Genomic DNA, 21,727 nt, shown 5'->3' with positions numbered 1-21,727 from the left:
CGCAGCAGAACCATAAGAAGTGGCTGCAGTACTGTTACCACCCTTTCTTTGAGAAGCAATAAAAGCCTGTTCAATTGCACGCTGCCTAGTCCTGTTTTTTTTAGAAAGTGACTCTTGTAACAGCAATGTGCATAATGCATCAAACTTGACAACTTCTGGATTTCCTTGGGTCATAAGTCTCCAAGGACTAGCAAAAGTCTGGTAGGAATCTGGTAAGGCATCAAAAACAGTCTGCACTAGGGAACTGTCTGAAACGACTTCACCTGCAAAAATGAGTTGCTCATTGATATCCTTGACACTAGCAAGGAAAGTGTCCATATCATCTTCCTCATGCATAATCTTCGACTCCAGCTCTTTACGCAGCAAAGCAATTTTAGCCTCATTGCGGCTTGCATAAAGACCTGCTAAAATATCCCAAGCTTGTTTTGCAGATTTTGCTGAACGGATGTGAGGAACAATGATACGCTTCACAGACAACGCAATCAATGCATGAGCCTGCGCATCCTTAACATCCCAACGAGCTTGTTCTGCCGTAGGCAAAACAACTCTAACAGCTGCAATCCTTGCAGCAAGACCTGCAACATCTTCAACATCGCCTACATCCTCAGAACCAGGACGTACATCAATGCCCTGCACAATGTTCCAGACACCTTTTGACACAAGAACATGTTGCATCATATAAGCCCACATAGGGTAGTTGCCCCCATCCAACCTGTCCTTAGCAGTAAACATCTTGAACACATCTGTGTTGTTGTTGTCAGCCATGGTAAATGCTGCACCTGATGTGAAAACTGCCCGAAAATAGGAGAAACGGAGCGGGAACAACCTGTGCTATATAGCACAAACCATAGAAGACTATAACGCACCTGTTATGCAGAAATTAGCACTGACAGAAATTCTGCACAAAATGACGAAATAGCCTGTGCAGTACTTCCTGTAGTGGAAACGGTGGCCGAAATGAGCCCAAATCAAAATTCTAAGCAGACCGTGCTCTTCGAGCTCACCCAAAATGTTTGTCGACCTGCGAACGCTTGCCAAAGCTCACTGAAATCGGAGAAAGTGAGCAGGCGTGTACTGGAGCAGCTGGCGACTAAGCCCGGGAGGACGTGACCTGCTCTGATACCAATTGTTGGAATTAGGGTTGCAGAGAAACACACACAGCTTGGAGAAGACGAAGGAAGCTCAAGGCACACAATAGAGAGTGTGTCACTTAGTGTGCAATGGAAAGATAGAGAGCCCTAGAGTGATGGGCGTATATGCAATGCACGGGGGAAAAAACCTCCTAAAGAGGGAAAAAATGCCCCGGCGGTCCTAGTGTGTTCACACACATCACTACCACATGTATATGGTAACAAGGAAGTCTATGGGTAGCGGCAACTCATAAGAAATTGAAAAAGTTATTTTTGTTGAAATATAGGATTGTCTTCATTAGGCCTTGTTTGAAGTGTTTTGGTATTGTTTGAAGGGCTGTATAAAAAAACTTGTATTTGGAATTAATTAAGGAACAGTATTTGTATATGTAAAATAGTGTGGTAGTAATTAAAAAACAATCTAAAAAGTGTGAGTGTGGGTTGGAAAGTGGGGGCTGGCTCAGGTTGCCAGTCAAGGATGGGTGGTCTTCATTAGTCAAGAAACTCTTCGCTCCCTCTTTTAAAAATATAAGTTAAAAAAATTCAATATATATTGAAATGTGCCAGACTGTTATTATGTATTGTTTGATCTGAATTAAGTTCTTATAAACCACTTGCTTGATCTGCATTTTACATGTGTAGCAGATTGCAATTTTAAGTGAAGATTTGATATTTTTCAAAGAACAACTAAAGACAGACCCTAACTTTGTCCAACATCCCATTGTTGAACTTGCACCATCATTTTATCAGATCTAAATATTTTATGAGCTACATGTCTTGTCCAGGGTATTCTTATTTTTATCGAAGTGTATTATTTGGTTTGAAGTGGTTCACCTAATTGAATCAACTATATTTAGTAATTTCAAATTTTTCATGTTGAGTGTTGGTATTTCAAATTTGCCTTGTGGTTCAATTAGTCGTATTAGTTGTGGTTTGATTTAGTGGATTCTGATTTCTAATGTAGTGGACGAGAAGTTTCTATCTTGTGCATCTGTGAAACTGTTCAATCGCGAGAATATATATTTGCCAATGATATTGAATATTTGTCTATATGTTGATTGCAAATCCAAGAGAAAATGGCCGATGAAGAACAAGATATTGGTACATCATCGGTGCCCGATGATCAACAATGAGTTGTTGTTAATGCATTTAAGCGCATGAAATCTCTAGCACACGGTATGCCCGCATAACAAGCAACGTGCACTGCTCGATGACTCTCAAAATGGGCAAATTCAAACCATATGCAATGGAAAGAGATCAATAAAGAAGTGACGAAGGACATAATCAAGACAATATTTCCATGTGAGGACGCAGAGATCAAGAAAGGAAGGTGGAAGGTTTTGAAGTGCAAGCATGATGCGATCAAAGAAAACGCTTAGAGGATTTACTTGGAAATTTATGGCCATCCCATGCACAATGCAGATTGTGCGCTATATTTTGCAAAAATGTTATATGTTCAATTTGTTCAACAGTGACCAACATACTTTTTGTCAAAGGAGACAATTGTTGCCACTCAAGGGAGAGTTGTGTCACTTTCACAGGAGATGAGCTGGCATTGATAGTGGAAGGCACCGACCTACAGTTAAAGAGAGAGAAGGATATTTACACGACACAGTTGACACAAAAATATACAAAAATAACACTTTCTATAGCCACCCAGACACCCCAACCCTCACAAGTTCAGATGGAGAAAAGCATTCACCGCTTAAGCTAGGACGTTCAAAATCTGACACAGCGAGTGAATCCAACACCTGTACAAGGGACACACATCAGCCACCTTGTCTTGCATTCAGATTTGGTCCCCTCATCTACTTCAGATACATCCTCTTCTTCCCAATGTCCAGTTTTCTACAAGAATTTTGATGGATGGAGTGGATATTATACATCGACATGCAGTCATTATTATCACTTTGTTTGTCTTATTCGTTTAATGCAAAATAGTAGCCAATGTGCAATCTATTCACAAGATATTCCACAAGGAATATATATTATGTTTGGCATGGCAAATGAGTATAAATTCAAGCAAGCCCGCCAAGATACCCCTAGCACAATTAGAAATCTATTTGGTGAACAAGATACTACTTCAGACCAACACAATTGAGATCAACAAACTTTGTATAATCGTAAAATATGAAGCATTGTATATGATTAAAACACATTTGAATACAAGGTCTTTTACAATGGTTTTTGACACAATTTTCATTCTACTCTTAAGCTATATTGAATCTGTAAAGTTGTTGTCTGGTTCTAAGTCTGAGTATTGTGGTTCTTCTTGTATTTCAACCTCCACATCTATTATCAAATTCTCTTCTATTTTGTCTATAGTGCATTGGGATACACCAACATTGAACTCTTCTTCGTCTTCGTTTTGACAATCATACAACCAGGTTGGCATTTCCTCCTCGTAGCCAGCACTTTTGATGTGATTCAACATCTTTTCGTTGCAAAATATCTACACTAATTTTTCTGCTTTGTCTGTTAATAGTCTGTTGCGAATAGTGATGTGAACATACTTGTACATACTCAAGTTTCTATCTGAAATTGAGTTTGTTGCACGTTGTGCCAGTACTTTCATTGCAAGGAGACGTAAGATAGAGTAATGTTCTCCACCATTCATCATCCACCACTTCCATGCAGGTTGCTCTTTTGCCATTACCGGTACAAAATCATTTGCAAAGGACCTTCTTTTAATTTAAATGCACTCATTTTTTTGATGCAATGAATTCGGTCTTGAACGTTGGAGTAGAATGTGTTGACCATGTGATAGAAATCGCTTGCCACCTCTGTATTGGACATCAGATCTAAAATCCAATACTCTGGATCAATCATGTAACCAACACTATGGAGTGGACTATGAGCACTCTTCCACCTTGCATGAAAATACTTGGACAAAATTTTTTGTTGTTTGCCAAAGAATAGTAGTCGCCACTCCTTCTCTACTATAGACTCTTTCAGCTCTTCGGGATTTTCAAGACTCTGTTGGACCTGACCACCATGTCATCCACACTTTGCCCAAGTTTGGTGCCCTTTGATCAAGGTCGCGGATCGAAAACATAACGGGCATCATTACATGGTATGCATCCATTACACTCCTCCACCAAGCAACCTTGTTTACATTGCCATGTAGACATGTAATTTTATCTCACTTTTTCTTTCTGCTCAAGATGCCATTCATCAAAGGGCGTGCATGCCATAAATGGGTGTGTGTGTGTGTGTGTGTGTGTGTGTAATTGTGTGCTGCGAGCCAAGCTTGGCGGATATTGATAGATGTTGACGACCCAATGTAGATTGAGTAGGTGGGTCCTGCAAGTGGAAAGCGAGAGACCCATGACACATGCATGAGTAGGTGGGTCCTGCAAGTGGAAAGAGAGAGACCCATGACACAGGCAAGCGGCTAGGGCCCACGTCTACAGTGAGTGGGGAAGGTCAGCTACAAGCGACAGGTGGGCAAGAGTTGCGGCTTGCACTTTCGACAAATTGGTTGGTGTGTGTTAGAGCAGGCACATGACATCTCAACAACCACTATGCAAATTTTTGTGTGTGTGTGTGTGTGTGTGTGTGTGTGTGTGTGTGTGTGTGTGTGTGTAAAAAGCTACCAGTGATGATATCGAAAAGGGAGGTCCGAGGATGCGTTTTTTTTTTCTTTTTTTTTTAAACCTCCAAAACTCCTTAGGATTTCGTTCCCACTTGTTCCCTTACCGCAACTCAGAGATTTCAAGGGTGTCTAGTTGACAAGTCTTCTCTCGCTGAGCGTGACTCTACTAGCAAGCCATTTCACCCGTCATGCAATGCAGCATAGCACAATTTAAGCTAATAATTCATTACGAATTTTCTTAAAAAATTCTCAATATCATGCATGGTAGCCTTTCAGATACTCACAATTGATCGATTTGGCATCAATGGACATAAGCGCATACATTTTTGTTGAAATTTTCTCCAATTATGAAGCCATAGATAATTTGATTCCCAATGTTCTTTCAAAACAATGAATACAAAATCCAAAAATGACTTCAAATCATGCATTGTATACACATAATGTAGTTCAATACTTCCAATTTGCCAAACCAAACTCAATTTTCAATCATTTCATCATGAGTTGCTCATATCACTGTCCACAATTAGGCAAACTCAATTGGCACAAAACATTGGCCAATTCCAACCCGAATTTTAATCATTGCAACTTGTGAGTTGCTCAAATTCCTTATGCAAAATTACTGAAACCTGATTTAGGTATGTGAAGATACCCACGTTTGATTATTGCATTTTCAAATGCACAAATCATTGAAATTCTTTATCATATCCATTTGAATTGGCATACAACTCAATGGTAATACAATCATTCTCAATTATTTGCAATTGAGTCATTCATCTCAATTGATTTGATGACACACACACAAAGGTTTAGGTCTATTCACTCATTATGGCTAGTGAACAACACCAAAATCATTCATTCCAAATTGGATATCAAGCACCATTGCATAGGCATACACATTAGTGCAATCAACTATTGGCCAAATTAATCATCATAATTGGTGAAAAATACCAATTGTTCATGGATTGCACATGCCATTGAGTAGGCACACACACCCAAATTTAGGCCAAAATTTTATGCAACTATTCCATAAATTTCTCATTGTAATGCTCAAATTCCAAACTCAATCAAGCATAAGTGAATGCATGCATACTTAAATTCTAAAAAATTAGCACTAGTTTACCCAATCAAGCAATGCACACACTCAAAAATTAAGAAAACAAAATTAAAATTTGGCTCATTGGCAATGCATTTAGGATTACACATAATCACTGCAGACACTTTCCATGCACATTTCATAATCAAACACCATTTGGATGCCCCAATTGACCATCAATCATTGTAAATCAAGTGGTCTTGGATGGGCGCACACACTCAAATTTTGCCCAATTTTTTGGCATTTAGGATTATCCAATGATTGAATTAGCGTAACATACACATCAATTACATGATTTCATACTCATATATCATCAATTTTATCAATTTCTATGCATGCACACACTCAAGATTAGGTGCACATACACTTGAATTTTTTGACAGTTTTTTTTCCTCTTTGGTGCATTACACACACAATGATTTTTACGCACACACATGAATTCTTGATGAGAATTAAGCATTATCTTGATACACACAAAGTTCATTAGTCAAATTGGACCATCAATTTCATTCCAACTGAATCAAATTAGGTGCAAAGTGTAGGTCAATTGATCTACACACCTAATTTTAGCAAATAATTACACACATTGAACCACATTAATCAATCAAGAATTGACATGAGCAAGTGAGTGCACTTACATCATAATCACACTCCCAGCTATTCCTTTGCTCCATGTGAAGATGCATCATTGCACACACAAGTGGGTGAACCATCAAATCGGCTCCAAAATTGACCATTGTAGGACAAAAATCAATCTCAAATCATCAAATTAGGCATAAATTAGCAAATTAACTTGATTAGAGTGATGATTCCACCTCTTACAAGGGGATTGAACATACATTACACTTCAAATGTTAGCATTTAAGTTAACAAAGTTAGTCAAAAATTAGTGAAAATTAGCATGAAATTAGTTTAGCAATGGTTAGTGAGAAGTTAGTGAAATTGGGGTTTTGGGGTATTCATAACTCAACAATTAGCTTCAATTACTTGCAAAACATCATAAAATCAAACCAAAATTAAGCTACACATACTCAAAAACCAATGAAATTAGTAGTGAAATTACTCTATTCGAAACATCCTATACTCACTAGCTTAGGTTATCGATCCCCGATGGCAGTGAAACCAAATGTTGGGAGGCATTGTAGCAACGACCTAATCCCAACCCACACAAATTTATCAATCCATGGATCGGCAACCCGGCTAGGCCTTGGAGGCATAAGCGTCATAGGATGCATCGAAATAGAGGATTCAAGAGAATACCTCACCAATGCAAGTAGAGATTAGCCATGGCAAGACTAACTCTAATCATACCCTAATCACTAATGAATCAACTCCTACACACATCAAGCCCACCGAATTCCGATTTACCACAGACTAGAAACCCAAATCACACTAATGATAAGCACACACTAATTCAATTGGTGTTGGCATCTCCAATCACCACATGCCAATCACGGCACTTCATCAATAGCTACACACACGAGGTGAATGGTGCTAGAGTTTCATAAAAGCTATCCACATGCAAGTAAACAATAGGACGCACACACTAATTACAAGATTAAGAACCAACTTCATCAACCTAATTAGTGATGCTAAATATTGCAACTCGAATGCTCATAGAGGATAGGAGTAGTTAATAGCAAGAAGTCATCACACATACTAAAATCTAGAATAATGAGAAATGTGAAACTACTTCATGACATAATAAAATGTAGGGAAGATAAGACTAATGAGAAAAATAGGGATTAGATTAATCGAGAAGAGCTTACTCTAATTACAATGGATTAGCACTAGCCTCTTAAGCATGGACATTAAGCTCAAGGCTATGACATCCATAGAGTTAACACGAGAGAGAGAGAGAGAGAGAGAGAGAGAGAGAGCTCTCAAACGTGGATCCTCAAGAGTGGATACTCAAGAATGAAGCCTCCTTGCATAAAGACTTCTTTTTAAAGGCTTTCACCACAATCTCTTCTACTATGGGTTTAAGTTTGAGCCCTCTATCTAGCATATACAACTTTGGAACTCCCAATGAGTCCAAGATCTTAAACAATGCGAGTCACATCCATAGCATATCTCCCGCTTGATGCATATTTGGTGTAGCATGTGTTAGCCACTGTTAACAAGCAACCAGGGCTTGAAGTGCCAAAGTACACCTAAAAAATTGTTAGAATACATGACAATAGTAAATAGAAGGAAATTAATGTTGATAGCTTTGATTTTGAGCGGGCTACTAATGCTGCCCCTATGCTTGTTAAGTACCTTGTTTCTAGGCTTCAACAAGTCATGGGAAATCCATCCCTCCAAAGTGAAGTGCAACGGCAACCACGTGCTCATGGGATTCTCCAAACTCCCCACCATGACGAGAGAGTAGCTAGGAAGACTCCTTGCGAGACTTCCAAAAGAGGCCTCTCTCCAATTCGGGAAGAAGAAGGGGATCCATACAAAGGGCTCAAAAATTTACTTCTTGATGACGCATCTCCTTCCCAGAGGAGAAATCAAGAGCCCCCACCAAAATAACGAGAAAGAAGTGAGTCTCCTGCCACCTTAGTGGAGATAGCTCCACAAAGACGGTGGGAAAAACGCTCTTCAGTATCTCCTAAACGGAGAAGACCATCACACACTTCTCCACACCATAATTCAAACAGGGATGACAAGAACAAGAGAAGAAAAAGGCAAGAAAGAGGTCACCCTCTTCTCCATCTTCTTCCTCTTATGGAGAAAGTGATGGTGCTGACAAAGAGGACCAAGGCAAGAAAAAGGCGAGAAAGAGGTCCCCCTCTTCTCCATCTTCCCAAAATTCTTCATCTTCTAAAGAAAGCGATGGTGCAACTTTTGAACCATCAAAAAGAAGAGGCCATAGGAAATCCTATGCCACGTGGAAGAGATCGTCCAAGATCAAGAAGTTCAAAGAGGGAGGAAAGAGCATCTCTTTCCTTACCTACCATGGCACCTTTACGGACACCCCTTGTGACCTTGTCTGTACCTCTTGAACTTAGTTGCATTGTCACCCACATAACTTGTAAGTTGTTTGTAGTCGAGAGAAATCCAGTGACCACTATCATCTCGAACATTACTGCAAAGACATTGAGTCACAAAAATAACACTTCTAGGTTGTTGAGTACCTGGGAATGCCATGAAAGTAAGTAGCACCACCAAAAATAATAAATTTATGATTTGTCCATGTACACTCTTATGCTCATTTTCATAAAGAGAAAAGTTAGGATGGATACAAAGACAATCAATTGCACCGCTATGAACCACCACCAAGTTGAATCATTAACATTATGGTAAGCATAGCTATGAGCAAATAGGGAATAGGATGTTTCGTACCTAACAGGGAATCCAAAGAGGATTAATGGTGTCACCAAACAAAGCTTTGGCACATCATAGAGATTAAATATTAAAAAAGAAGCTGTGGTGCAAGAAAATACCATTTGAGAGTTAAATAGGAAAGAAGGAGTAGAGAAGCCATCGAGAAAAGTAAAATCCATTCAAAAGTGAGAAGCTCTAATAGTAGAATTATGTTCATAACTGTATCTTTGGGGTGAGGTATGAAGTGAGGTTCATAGATCAAGGGAGAGATTCAATAGGTGGTGGATACCATCAAGGAGAATGCAGCAAGCTTGAGGAGGGAAAGGAGGTTTCAAAACTCTACCGCAAGAGAATTTTGGGAGGGAAAAGTGACATTGAAGAAGGACATACAATGTGCAAGTTAGATTTGAGAGAGGATACAGATGGTACAATAGAGAGAGGAGGGAGAGAATGACCAACATGTTTCTAAGGACCCCGTTTTAAGAGAGAGGAAGGAGAATCTGGCAACCATTAGAGAGCATCATATTCCCCACTACCTCTAAGCCTACAAGTTTGACCACTCACTTTTATTCTCTGCTATACCTACCATTTTAGTCCACATGGCATCCACCCTTTTTCCATTTCCATAATCCCATGTAAATAAAGGGGCCCTCCTAAACCCCATTCCCTTCCCAATGTGTTTCACAAAAAGACAAAGGTGGAGGGCATGATGACAATGGAGAGAATGATAAGGGTTCTTGTGGAATGATTATTAAGGAGTTGCATTAAGACTATATGGAAAGAAAAGTGAACGGAGAGACTAGAGCCGTGTTGCTTGGTATGGTCAACTGTGACCTCCTACCTACTGAAGCAAAATCATTGGAGAGGCTTATCAATGTCGACGAATGTTGGACTGACTTACAGGCTATGGGGAAAGAAAATTCCCTTAGGTGGTATGGGATAACTACCGAATTTATCTTAGAATTATGGGAGTCGCATTGCATTTGCACAAGTTAAGCAACCACATTGCCATAGAGTAGAAGCTCAAAATTATAGATTGTGCTTGACTTTCATAGAAAGATAAGGCTCAGTTTATTATAATGCTAGACAACTCTCATAGACAATTCACACACTTGAGGGTGTGCCCATTGACAAGGGAAAAGCTAGAATTGGTTACACATTGGCTACATATATTGTGTCTTTTTTCAACCTATATGTGGACTTCGTGGAAGACCATTTTGTAGGCTTCGAAGCATTTGAACTTGGTGCAACTTGTATAGATTGTCAAGTTCTCAGGTTGTTTGAGTAGGATGAGTGCATCTATTGTGCCCTCCTTTACTATGGTATTTGCTCAACAAATTTTCCATTAAGAGGTATGCGTAGTGTTTTCCTTGTCTCTCTTCCCTCCTTTACTATGCTTCTCTCTCGCCTGATTTTGTGGTTATGGATTCAAAGTTTCATAGTGCACATGATCAAAACCCATTTTGCATTTGTAGACATCAACAATGGACTTAGTTCTTCAGGCACAGAATTATTTGATATCTCTAGAAATTCAACAATTTAGCCTCTATACATTGTATCTACATTTCCACTAAATGTCTCCAAATCTAGGTAAATCTTAAATACAAAAGTCAACAACTTCATTAAAGATACATACATAGCAATCATTTTGCATTTTTTAAATTACCTAAAATAATGCAATGGTTAATCTGCTTGAGAGCCTGCAAATGAAAAAAATATGTAGTTTTGCTAAAAATCAGCACCCAATAAACCTTCATCAAATATATTCAACCCAACTATTCTTTTAGTCCAAAACAACCTTTGTGAAAATATGTAAGCCTTTGCCAAAACTGGGCACTCATTCCAAATCCATACCCAGAACAACCACGTTTATGTACATAAATCGTTGAACCAATGGAGTCGCTTGTTAAAATACGAAAACAGAAGCCCAAAACATTCATAAACCAAAGCAATAACACAAGAAACACATATTGTTGCCCTATTATTGTGGTGGCTAACATTTTATTACACAAGCAACACATATTGACAATATTTCAAAGGAGACAATCCACACAAAAACGCTCTTAGCTACTGATGCATTTATTGTCCATAAAGTGAATCTTGTCATTAGACACGCAAGGAAACCCAAAAGAGAGAGACTGAAATGATCTCCCCAGTGTTAGAAAAAAACCGGGGTCTACTGTATTTTAGCCGACTGAAATTATAAAATCTCGGCTAGCTTTTGAGCTTGCCTTTGAGAAAACCGGCAAATTTACACAAGTTTTAGTGTCATTACCAACAAAAGCTTCAAATTTTGACCTGAAAACCGAGAGAATTTCAAGTTTCCCCTGATTTTGTTCGGTTAGGAAAAATGTATTTTTCTAGCCCCAGATCCCCTTGTTGTGTTGCCATAAATTGATGAAAATTGTGCCACCTCAATAGAGGTGATCCACGTATGATTAATAAAAGTCAAAACTTTGAAACACTTTCTCTACAAAAGTAACTATGCACCTTTTTTGGGGGGTGCTAACCTAAACAAAATCATCTCTATCTTGTGCATTCAAAGGATACAACCCCTAAACTTACATACTACAAGGGCATAAATTGACCTTTTTCTTCACAGATTTACGAGTTGTTTTTTGTCAAAATGCAAAAATACCCTTTTATAAATATAACCTTGTAAATTTTTAAAAAATTTATCAAATAAAACACCTTTACCTTGAACTTATGTGCTACACTTTCATATGGAAAAGAGAGTCTCCCAAATTTTGAGATTTCTAATGCCCATTTTGCCTATGGAAGAGAGTGCATGCGTAGAGTTCACATGTGGTTTAGGGGTGCTTGGGCACCTGGCACAATAACATGCACATCTCTTCTTTAAGTACTGAAAGTACATAATATGTTACCGATTTGACCCGCAGCCATAGATAGGGAGCAATTGTATGTTTGCTAAGTTTCTGCAGAAGCACCTCGAGGAGTGAATGAAGGATCTCCTATTTCTTATGGAGCTACAAGGGATTGAATATCTTGATGGGCACCTAAGGGAAAGGAGCTTGAAGTGTCTACCAACCCAAAATAGTAGCGAAGGGACACTCTAACACTACAAGGGATTGAATATCTTACTAGGCACCTAAGGGAGAGGAGCTTCAAGTGTCTACGAACCCAAAATAGTAGCAGAGGAGCTCAAATAACTTGGTAGGCACCTAAGGGAGAGGAGCTTGAAGTCTCCACTAACCCAAAATAGTATCAGAGGGACACTCTTACACTTCATGCATGCCGAGAGGACATAGGAGACCACAGTCGTGCAAGGCGTGTGGTAAAGTGAGACGTGTAAGGCTACTCAAGCTCATGCATGGCAAGTGCTGACACATGTAAGAAAACTCGAGCTCATGCATGGTAGGTGGTGACTCATGCATGGCAAGTGTTATCTCATGCAAGGAAAGTGGACACTTGGAAAACTCACATTGGCAGGTGGCCACACATGCAAGGTAGGTGCTCCATGCAACCACATTGAAACTCTCACCTTGGGCAACTAGTTTTCATCCATACCTTGCCATTTTCATCCAAGGAAACTCCACACTCACACACTTCACACACACACACACATTGGTAGCTTGGGAAAAGTCCACATGTTCATACTTTCCCATTCCAAGATCAATTAAAATAGGAAAGTGTCAATATTTGGCACATTGGATATATTTAAAATCTCTCTCTCTCTCTCTCTCTCTCTCTCTCTCTCTCTCACACACACACACACACACACACACACCCCTCTACACATCTCTATTTAAAGGGCTGAATATCCTATTGTAAGGGTCTATTGGCCAACTACTCTTTGAAGATAGAGAAAAAGTTCTGGAATTCTTATCTCTCAGCTGCTTCATTTCACGTAATCACCTTTGGCGGAGCAATTGGAGAAGTATTTCTATGGGTTCCTCAAGAACTCAAACATTATCGTTTGAAGAAGAAGACAACAAGCATCCAACAATGGGTATGATCTCCTAGTGGGGAAGCTAACCTTCAAAAAGACAAAGAAGCCTAAAGATTAATCCAAGAAAAATAACCACTCCCAAAACAAAGACAAGAAGAAGAATTTCCGCTTTCAAAAGAGGAAAATCATCAAAGGACCTAAATATAATGAAGAAAATATGGAATGGTTCAAGCAAGGTAAATGCTTCATATCCGGTGAAGTGGGACATAAGTCTGTTGACTGTCCCACTAAACAATTTGAAGACAAACTTGCATCTTCTAAAGCTACAGAGGAACAAAAATGTTGGGTATGTGGGCTTTGTCCCCAGGCTCCTTATAAACTCCACCTTGTATCTCATTAAGGGTGTTCATGTGTAAAGCCTCATATCCAATCATATCCTACATGCCAGCTAGTCATGTGAATACTAAACGCCCTTGATGAGTTATAGAAGAGTCCAAATGAGTTGTACATGAGTCCAAACCATCTTCCCATTTTCATGGGTCATCCTCATGCTTGTAGGGGTGATTTGGGGTGTCTGTTGGTGTCCTCTAGAGGCAGACTCATTGGCTCTACTACACTAGATACTTCTACTTAAGTGGCCCATATTGTACATACTTCTTGTGTGAGTTTATGGTCATTAATCTAGTTCATTTTCCGCTTGCTATATCTTGTGTATTGTGCCATTGATCATTGCTTAATTGCAATCATGAATGCTACACTTACCTACCCACCCTAATCCTAACAACTATTCTTAGAGCCATGAGAATAATTAAACTACTTTATTGTAGCATTTTAATTAGTATCTATTCTCACTAACCAAGCACTTGATTTGTGGGCATAAACACATAATTTAGCATATGCTTTGCATGTTTGTGTTCACCAATAACCCAAATGATTGGTTCATCAATTAACCCTCAATCATTTTCAATAACTTCACTTTGGAATGATTGATATGGTTTAATTGATTTAATCCACCTTTGGATCATTAGAGTGCTTCATTTCAGCACGCTTAGCACTATTTTCATTAATTTGCATTCCTATTTAGTTGTTTTTTGGATTTGCTCTTCACTTGCATTGCGTTGAAAAACCTATCTTCCTTTGCAAGACAATTAAGGAGTATATTGTTATTGTCATCCTTATGTGGAGGACACTTTAGAGTAGCCAATTTCTGAACAGAAGATTTAGTGCCTCTGAGTGCATTTTAAGTGTATAAGTAAGACTGTAAAGGAGCATCTCAAGACCGATGAGAGCAAGTGCTACTTCTTTTTTTTCAACCCAGCTTTATTTAGAGCTGGAGCTCATCTTGTGTGGCGGCTTTCCACACACCTTCCGTTATCACATGAGACACTATATCTTTGACTTCTATAATCCTTGAGAACTCCTCCAGCGTGAGTCTATACTGGGAGACTCCAAGTGTGGCCATGAATAACCTTCTTCAAAATCTACCAGGAGTGAGATTTTAAGAGCCTTACTAAAATTAAAGGGATTATTAAATCTTGGGATACTCTCTAATGAGTTTATAGAAGTGTGTGCTAAGTGCCAAGGAGCTAGAGAAACTTATTGATGAGCTTAAGGGACAAGATAGGGCACAAAAACAGCAACACTTAGGCTTTGAGGGGGGCAGCAAGGAGTGTGAAGGTGACGTTGAGGCACTAGGATGTAATTGGGTTGAAGAATGGTCGTATTTAATGAGGACTCAACCAGAGATCTAGTACTAGAGGAAAAGAGGGTGCTTATGCTCCTTGAGAGAGGGTAGACTTGTGAGGGCCATGCATAGGTAAACACAAGAAGATTTAGAAATTTTCTCATGTAGGAAAATGGAGTCTTTCTCAGTGTTTTTCATACAATGCATATCATCATGAGCTTATGCTCGAGAGGCACCGCATACCTAGCTAGGTACGATTGGGGGTAGGGGACCCCCGGCCCCCCCATCGGGCAGGCAGTCCCCTGCCCCCAATCGTACCTAGCTAGGTATGCGACGCCTCCCTCACATAAGCTCATGATGTTGAGGTAAGTCACAATATGGGAAATATTGTCAGAATTTGTCCAAAACTTCTTGTGAAAAGAGGAGGTGGTGTTGAGGCACTAGGATGTAAATGGGTTGTAGAATGATTGTATTTAATGAGGACGCAACCAAAAAGATCTAGCACCGGAGATAAAGAGGGTGCTTATGCTCCTTAGACTCATGAGGGCAATGCAAAGATGGAAGGCGCTACAAGTAGTCCCTAAAAGCGTTACAAATTGAAAAAAAATTGGCTTTTATAAGCCTTGACTTATTAATTCATAAGAGACAACTCTATTTAAAAAATATGTAACGAGTTAAAATCCATACAAAACTCTCTCTCTCTCTCTCTCTCTCTCTTTTTCTCCGTCTCCAGTCCACATAAGGCCTTTGTAAAGTGTCAAATTTTTGAGAGCAATTGTGGACCTTTGAATAGCGCTTGTTGAATAGTGTCACATAGATAAAACTTTTTATTTTCCCTTTTCGTTTAAGAAGGGCATTAACGAGTCTTACCATACACTGAGCGGCATTTTTCGTGCAAACCAAAATCTGAGTGAATATTTATATGGCATGGGTCCATCTTGTCATATGTGGTGCAATGTAGGCAATTGCTCCAATTGAAAAAAGTAGGAGGAGTTTGCCTTTAAGAAAACCAGAAATTTACACAGTCTTATTGTAATTACTGGCAAAAGCTTTAAATTTTAACCTAAAAACTGGGAGAAATCCAAGTTTGCCCTTATTTGAGCCTTAGTTTCACCGGTTAGGAAAAATGTATTTTTTTAATCCTGCTCTCTCTCTCTCTCTCTCTCTCTCTCTCTCTCTCTCTCTTCTTTTGTAGTAAAAAGAATCTTCTTCAAAGGGTGTGTGTTGGCACGCGCACGTAGACCTTTTGAGGGGGATTTTAAAATAAAAACACATCAAAGATCTTTAAAATAGAAAAGTGTACTCACTTTTACATTTAGTAGAGAGAGAGAGAGAGAGAGAGAGAGAGAGAGTAAAAAGAAAACTCTATTCACACTATCGATCTATTCTCAAACAAAGCTATCTATTTGTCATATTCTTTGGAATCTTTGTAGTGGAAGAAAAAGCGTATGCAACCGATTTCCACTACGCCTTTGCAACCCCACGCTTCTTCCTCACTCTCCACCATTTGTGTCTTGCATGTCCAAATCTCGCTACACCTCCGTCATACTATGCTCAACTCCCATGTGGCTTGTGCACACCCTCCCACATCGCATACTCAATTAAGAAACAAACATGAGGTTCAAGAGGGAGCCCTACAATACACCCTCGTGTGGGAAAGAGAAAAAAATGTGCTTTTCCAACTTCTTGCACTAGACGACAATATCATTCACCCTAACCGCCGCAGAGAGGCTGCAACACACCTTCGTGAGGGCAAGGCAAACAAAAAACATCTCTTCTGCCTCGTGTAGGTCATTGGGCACAACAAAAATCTATCTCTTTGTATAGAGATCCCAACTCATGGCATTGCTATCTCTCTCTCTCCCCTTCATGCGACACCTGTGTGTTTTCCCCCCTCAAACTCATAAAACCAACTGAAGCATTCACTCTCCCTTTATATGCATCTCAAAGCAAAACTTAACTTTTTGTTTCTCATTCACAATAACCAAGTGGGAATCTCGGTTGATTCTGTCCATTAATACCACCTACTCAGTCTAAATTCACTACAAATTATTGATTTTGGGGTTATTCGTAGGGAATCTACAAATTGCAAAGGAAAATTGTTGTGCGTGTCCACCATCACAACCTCCTTGTCTACACATGCTCCGCGCTATGGCTTGGCTATCTCCAACCCGTTCCTGCATCTACCTGGGCCTAGTGCATCTCTCTTCCACTCTCCCTGCCTCTCTCTTGCAAGCACGTCACGGATAGAACTGAAAACATAGAGGTAGCTACCATAGCCTCCACTCTCTCTCTCTCTCTCTCTCTCTCTCTCTGTCTCTGTGCAGGAGCCTGCCTCCATCGTCGTCTCGGATCAGCCTTCCCCACTCCCTTACGGGCACTGTGCACACAATTTTATGAGGCAACTCTCTCTCTCTCTCTCTCTCTCTCTCTCTCTCTCTCTCTCTCTCTCTCTATGCACCATCTCCCCTTTTTGCTTCTCAAAGGTATGCGAACATCCACATTGATTCCCCTTATTGAAGCATGTCAAAAACTTCCAACTTATGCAGAGCCCTCTCTAATCCCTCTCTACTGTTGCCCTCATTATGTGCATGCACCATTGCAGAGAAACATCAAACAGAGAGAGAGAGAGAGAGAGAGAGAGAGAGAGAGAGAGAGAGAGGCTCCATGTAAGGCTTGACCTACAAATGAGCATGATAGAAAGAGGTTGCGCATGAAGAACCAAAGAAAAGTGAGATTGTGCTCGAAACTGATCTCTCTCTCTTCCATCTGTATGTGTAGCTTCACACATCCAAAAAATCTCTACCTTCTCTCTCAAGCTTATCCCTTTCCTTTTTCTTTTTGCCCCTCCTCAAAGGGCATCCTCAAAGATTCTTGTTAATAAAGCCCCTAAAAATATTAGAACCACTTATTTCATTCACTACAAAAAGATTGAGCAAAAAAATAAATAAAGCCTCCTAAAGATCTAGGACAGATCTTAGGGAGGCTTTTTGTTTAAATTTTTAACTCAATGTTCTTGCACCTTTAGGAAGCTTTTTATTTTAAAAAAACTTTACTTGTAGTGAATAAAACGTGAACGCTTTTTTTGTTAATTGGATTGTTTTGTAGTAAAAAGTGAATAGAGACTTCGAGAGGCTTTGTGAGACCTATGCAGGGTTGTTGTTTGCTCAGTCTGCGAAAGTTCTCAAAGCAAGGAGTCTCCAGAAGCCTCTGTGATAGGGAGTGGACCCCACACTACATAGCAACTTTGCTAATTGTCGCGCCGCAGAGATGGATCAATCGAAGGATCAAGAGATCGCCCTGGAGGGAGATGCCCAACTACTCCTCCCTCGGATGCACCTGTTTTGCATCCCTCCACTTAAGGGAGCGTCCATCCTACCCCACTCTATTCGTAGAGGAAATTGATGGCCCAGAGTCATTGCAATGCTCCTCGAGTGGGAGTCGGCTCATGGCAAGGGCAGCCTCCATTGTGGAAACGGAGAGCCATGTTCTAAGGAGAAAGGCCGCTCTATGGCTCGATGAAGTGTTGTCTTTTGGTGGTGGCATCCAATGCAGTCTAGCTTGGATTTATGAGTCTTTCTATACTAGGTTTTTAGACTTCCTTGTAAAAGCCTGACCTATGGACTTAAGTATGGTTGTGGATTTTCCCTCTCCAGTAAGGCCACACACTGTTAAGAGTTGGGTGGAAACATTTCCCGCCACCTAGTCATCACCAGTTTTCTAGAAGCAATCTTAGAGAGAGAGAGAGAGAGAGAGAGAGAGAGAGAGAGAGAGAGAGTTGCCTCTCAAAAAAAAACTTGCTAATGTCTTTGCCCCCAACAATCTTTGCACTTGAGGATGGTGATGGCACTGCTAAATGTGGATGTGGTGGTGGACACACAACCTTGCTAAAAGGAGCAAGGTTTTTTTATGTGGAGACTACATCACATGAATTGCCATAGAGTCATCAAAGATGTACTGCACAATTTTGAGTGTGTGTATGTGTATGTGTGAGAGTGAGAGAGCGAGAGATTTTGCATGCAAATAGAGAGACTGGACGTTGGAGTATTTGCTTATTGCATACACGATGAGAGAGAGGGGGGGTGGTGGGAGTCTTAGAAAAAGTGAGAAACAAAATTTTAATGGATTTTATTAAGATTCTCCCTTTCAAGAAACGCAAGGAGACAAGCATACAATAGTCGACGCAACACTAACTTGTTGCCTATAGTCGACCTTCAATTTTATTTTTGAGATCTTAGTAGATTCCTCATAAAAGGTAAATAAAACTCGACGAAGATATTGATACTGGTCAACAAATAGCAACAAAATTGGTGATTATCTCAATTTGTAGCACACTAAAATATTCACAACAGTAGACTAATAAGGTTGCCCCTCAAGTAATATTTGAAAAATACTCAAATATAGTGCAAAAGTTGGAAGGGGAGAGCTACAAGGTCTAATATCAATGCACAAGAAGGCTTGCATACAACATATTAGTAATGTTAAACGAGTGTTTGGAAAAAATGATACTCATAAACTTACAGAAGTCCTTTGAGCAATGGAAAAGCTACGATGTTGCTTTTATTTGCTAGAAAAGACATATGAAAGAACTAGCTCAAGAGTTATCCAATGTTAGATTTGCTAGCATCTACTTTTTGCTTAGCATATCCACTCTTAAATTTAACCGCCATCTTTAGGAAGTTTAGAGCCAATTTATTAAGTCTCTCAAATGAAAAAATGAGTGACTTACAAAAACTCTTGGTTATGTGTGTTTTGATGAAGTGTCTCTCATTACCTCGATCGATTTTATCAACGCTCAAAAAAGTTTGCTCGGAGTTTAAAATTCCTCAACAAAATTATGCATCATCTTATGTAGGCCATTGTGACTACTGAGGCTTTCACACAAGAGCCCTAGGAACATTCATATGATATCATGTGTTTTTGTCATCGACCCTACCTCTTCGGCATAACAAAGCAAAAAATGGCCAAGTTAAGCTTCCAACATCATTGATCAACAAACAAGACAAGCATTCACCTCTTCGCTCAGACCTTGACCCCATTCTGCTTCACAAGAGAGACAAAGGTTGATGACAAAAGAAAACATTGACATGCTCTTAGTACGAAAGTGATGTAAAGATGTGGTCATCCGAGCACGTCGTCAAAAAAAAGCTTGCAAAATATAAAACAGACAATTGGTACACATGCGATAATACATAAGGCACAACTGATAACTATGCATTGTGTGATGATTGATTAAGAGGGCTTTCACACGGCGCGTTTAAAAACTTACATGAGTTAAAAAGTAGCTCGAATTCTTGAAAAACGATGGGAGATGATGTGCGTTTCAGAACCTTTAGCAATATTGACAAAGTTTGGGGAATTTGGAATAGATGACTACATTCTTCTTGGTGAAGACCTCCTCTCAAAGTTCTAAATTTGAGATCTTTCAAAGTGAAAAGGAATGCTTTCCTTGAAAGAATGTTCTACATTGGCTTAGTTTGAAATGCAGTGTTTGTGCTTAGTTGGGCTATGAACATCCAAGTTGATGCGCTCTCTCCCTCTCTCTCTCTCTCACACACACACACACACTTGCCAATATATAGCTGATAAGCAATTCACATCGCATACCCATTGCCTATAAACTGAATGACAGTGATTTCAATGTATACAAACCAAGAGCTCACACACAGTCGCACTTGTCCCTCTCTCTCCCATCGTCGGAGGATGGGTCACATTCTTATATACATACGAGTACGATCGATCGTCGACATTTAGCCTTCATTTCGCAGCTTGCGGCACGTGTAAAGGGCATTCCCCTCCCTCATATTATGTTAAATAGATAACGACAGTGAGCCGCCAAATGACGCTTGGGAGATCACCGTCCGACCTGTCTCTCTCTCTCTCTCTTCCTCCGGAGGATGGACCAAGCACTCGTTTTCAGAAAAATATTAAACCATGTAATTGTGATTGAATGACCGTGTCGTGGTTGCTACATTATACATGATATAATAGCATACCTTGCTGGTGTTGCTTCTTGCGGCCGTTCGCGAGTGAGGAGGCAGTTGACTGTACATAGGCTGGACTGAAGCACGGGAACCTCCTCTCAAGGCTGTAGGGGTGTGTGTGTAAGAGAGAGAGAGTGTGGGTGTGTGTGTGTGTGTGTGTGTGTGTGAGTGAGAGAGAGAGAGAGAGAGAGAGAGAGAGAGAGGCGTGCATCTGATAAATAATGAAATTCAAAAGGAGAGTGACCGTGCTTCGTTCCAGGCTATTAACAAGCAATCTCCATTGCCGGTCTGCTGCGTGCGCGCACGTGCGTTGGATGAATGTACATGGTTCTCCTGCAAAGAGAGAGAGAGAGAGAGAGAGAGAGAGAGAGAGGTATACATACGCAAACACACTCTTGCGCCCGCTGGAGAGCAGCATCAAAGCAGGTGGAAATGAAGCGGGCAGTGCGAGGACAAAGGCGAGTGGGGTTGGATGTATAAAAGCCCCACACAGCTGTGCTTGCAAAAGCAAGTGGACAACTTGCAAGATGCATCTCTCGCTCTCTCTCCTCTCTCCTCTCTCTCTCTCTCTCTTCAGCTCATTCTTCCCCCTTGTCCCATAGAATCCATAGATCATACCAAATAAATACTATCTGTCCCTTTATAGATTGGATTTTGGGGGGCCAACTCCCCTCGAATCTCTTTTTCTTTGAAATTTCTCTCTTGTTGCATTATCACCTTTATGCTCCGATTAATAATTGGCATTGATTTCCTATTGGCTGGCCCTACTCCTATCGTTCTTCCAGGACAATTCACCTAGAACAAGCCTTGTATCACATCTTGTGAAGACACCAACATGGTTCATTAACAAGTTTATTTATGGCACATTATATCTCGTCCACACAAGAGAAGGAGACATGCGTGGAAATTTCCTTTTTAATAACATTTTTGCCTTGGTTTTTGTCAATGGGTCCTTTCATCAAAGGACCAAATTGCCTTCTTTCACATTTTGGTTTAAAATGTGCTTGAGAGTTCAGTTT

At 40.0% G+C, this 21,727-nt stretch overlaps 1 long non-coding RNA gene across 1 annotated transcript; it reads right to left on the bottom strand.

Moving 5' to 3' along the window:
• Window positions 1-20,153: 20,153 nt before the first annotated feature.
• On the bottom strand, window positions 20,154-21,514 carry LOC147444382 (uncharacterized). The gene is made up of 2 exons (XR_015190041.1): window positions 20,721-21,514; window positions 20,154-20,608 (listed from the first exon to the last, which is right to left on the bottom strand). It is a non-coding gene; the product is annotated as an uncharacterized LOC147444382 (long non-coding RNA).
• Between the last annotated feature and the right edge of the window lie 213 nt (window positions 21,515-21,727).

The sequence above is a fragment of the Adiantum capillus-veneris genome, chromosome 13, assembly GCF_014529385.1.
Source record: "Adiantum capillus-veneris isolate H3 chromosome 13, ASM1452938v2, whole genome shotgun sequence".
In the NCBI taxonomy this organism is placed as follows: Eukaryota; Viridiplantae; Streptophyta; class Polypodiopsida; order Polypodiales; family Pteridaceae; genus Adiantum; species Adiantum capillus-veneris.
Note: the sequence above shows the minus strand (reverse complement) of the source record. Positions and strands in the feature narration are given on the sequence as shown.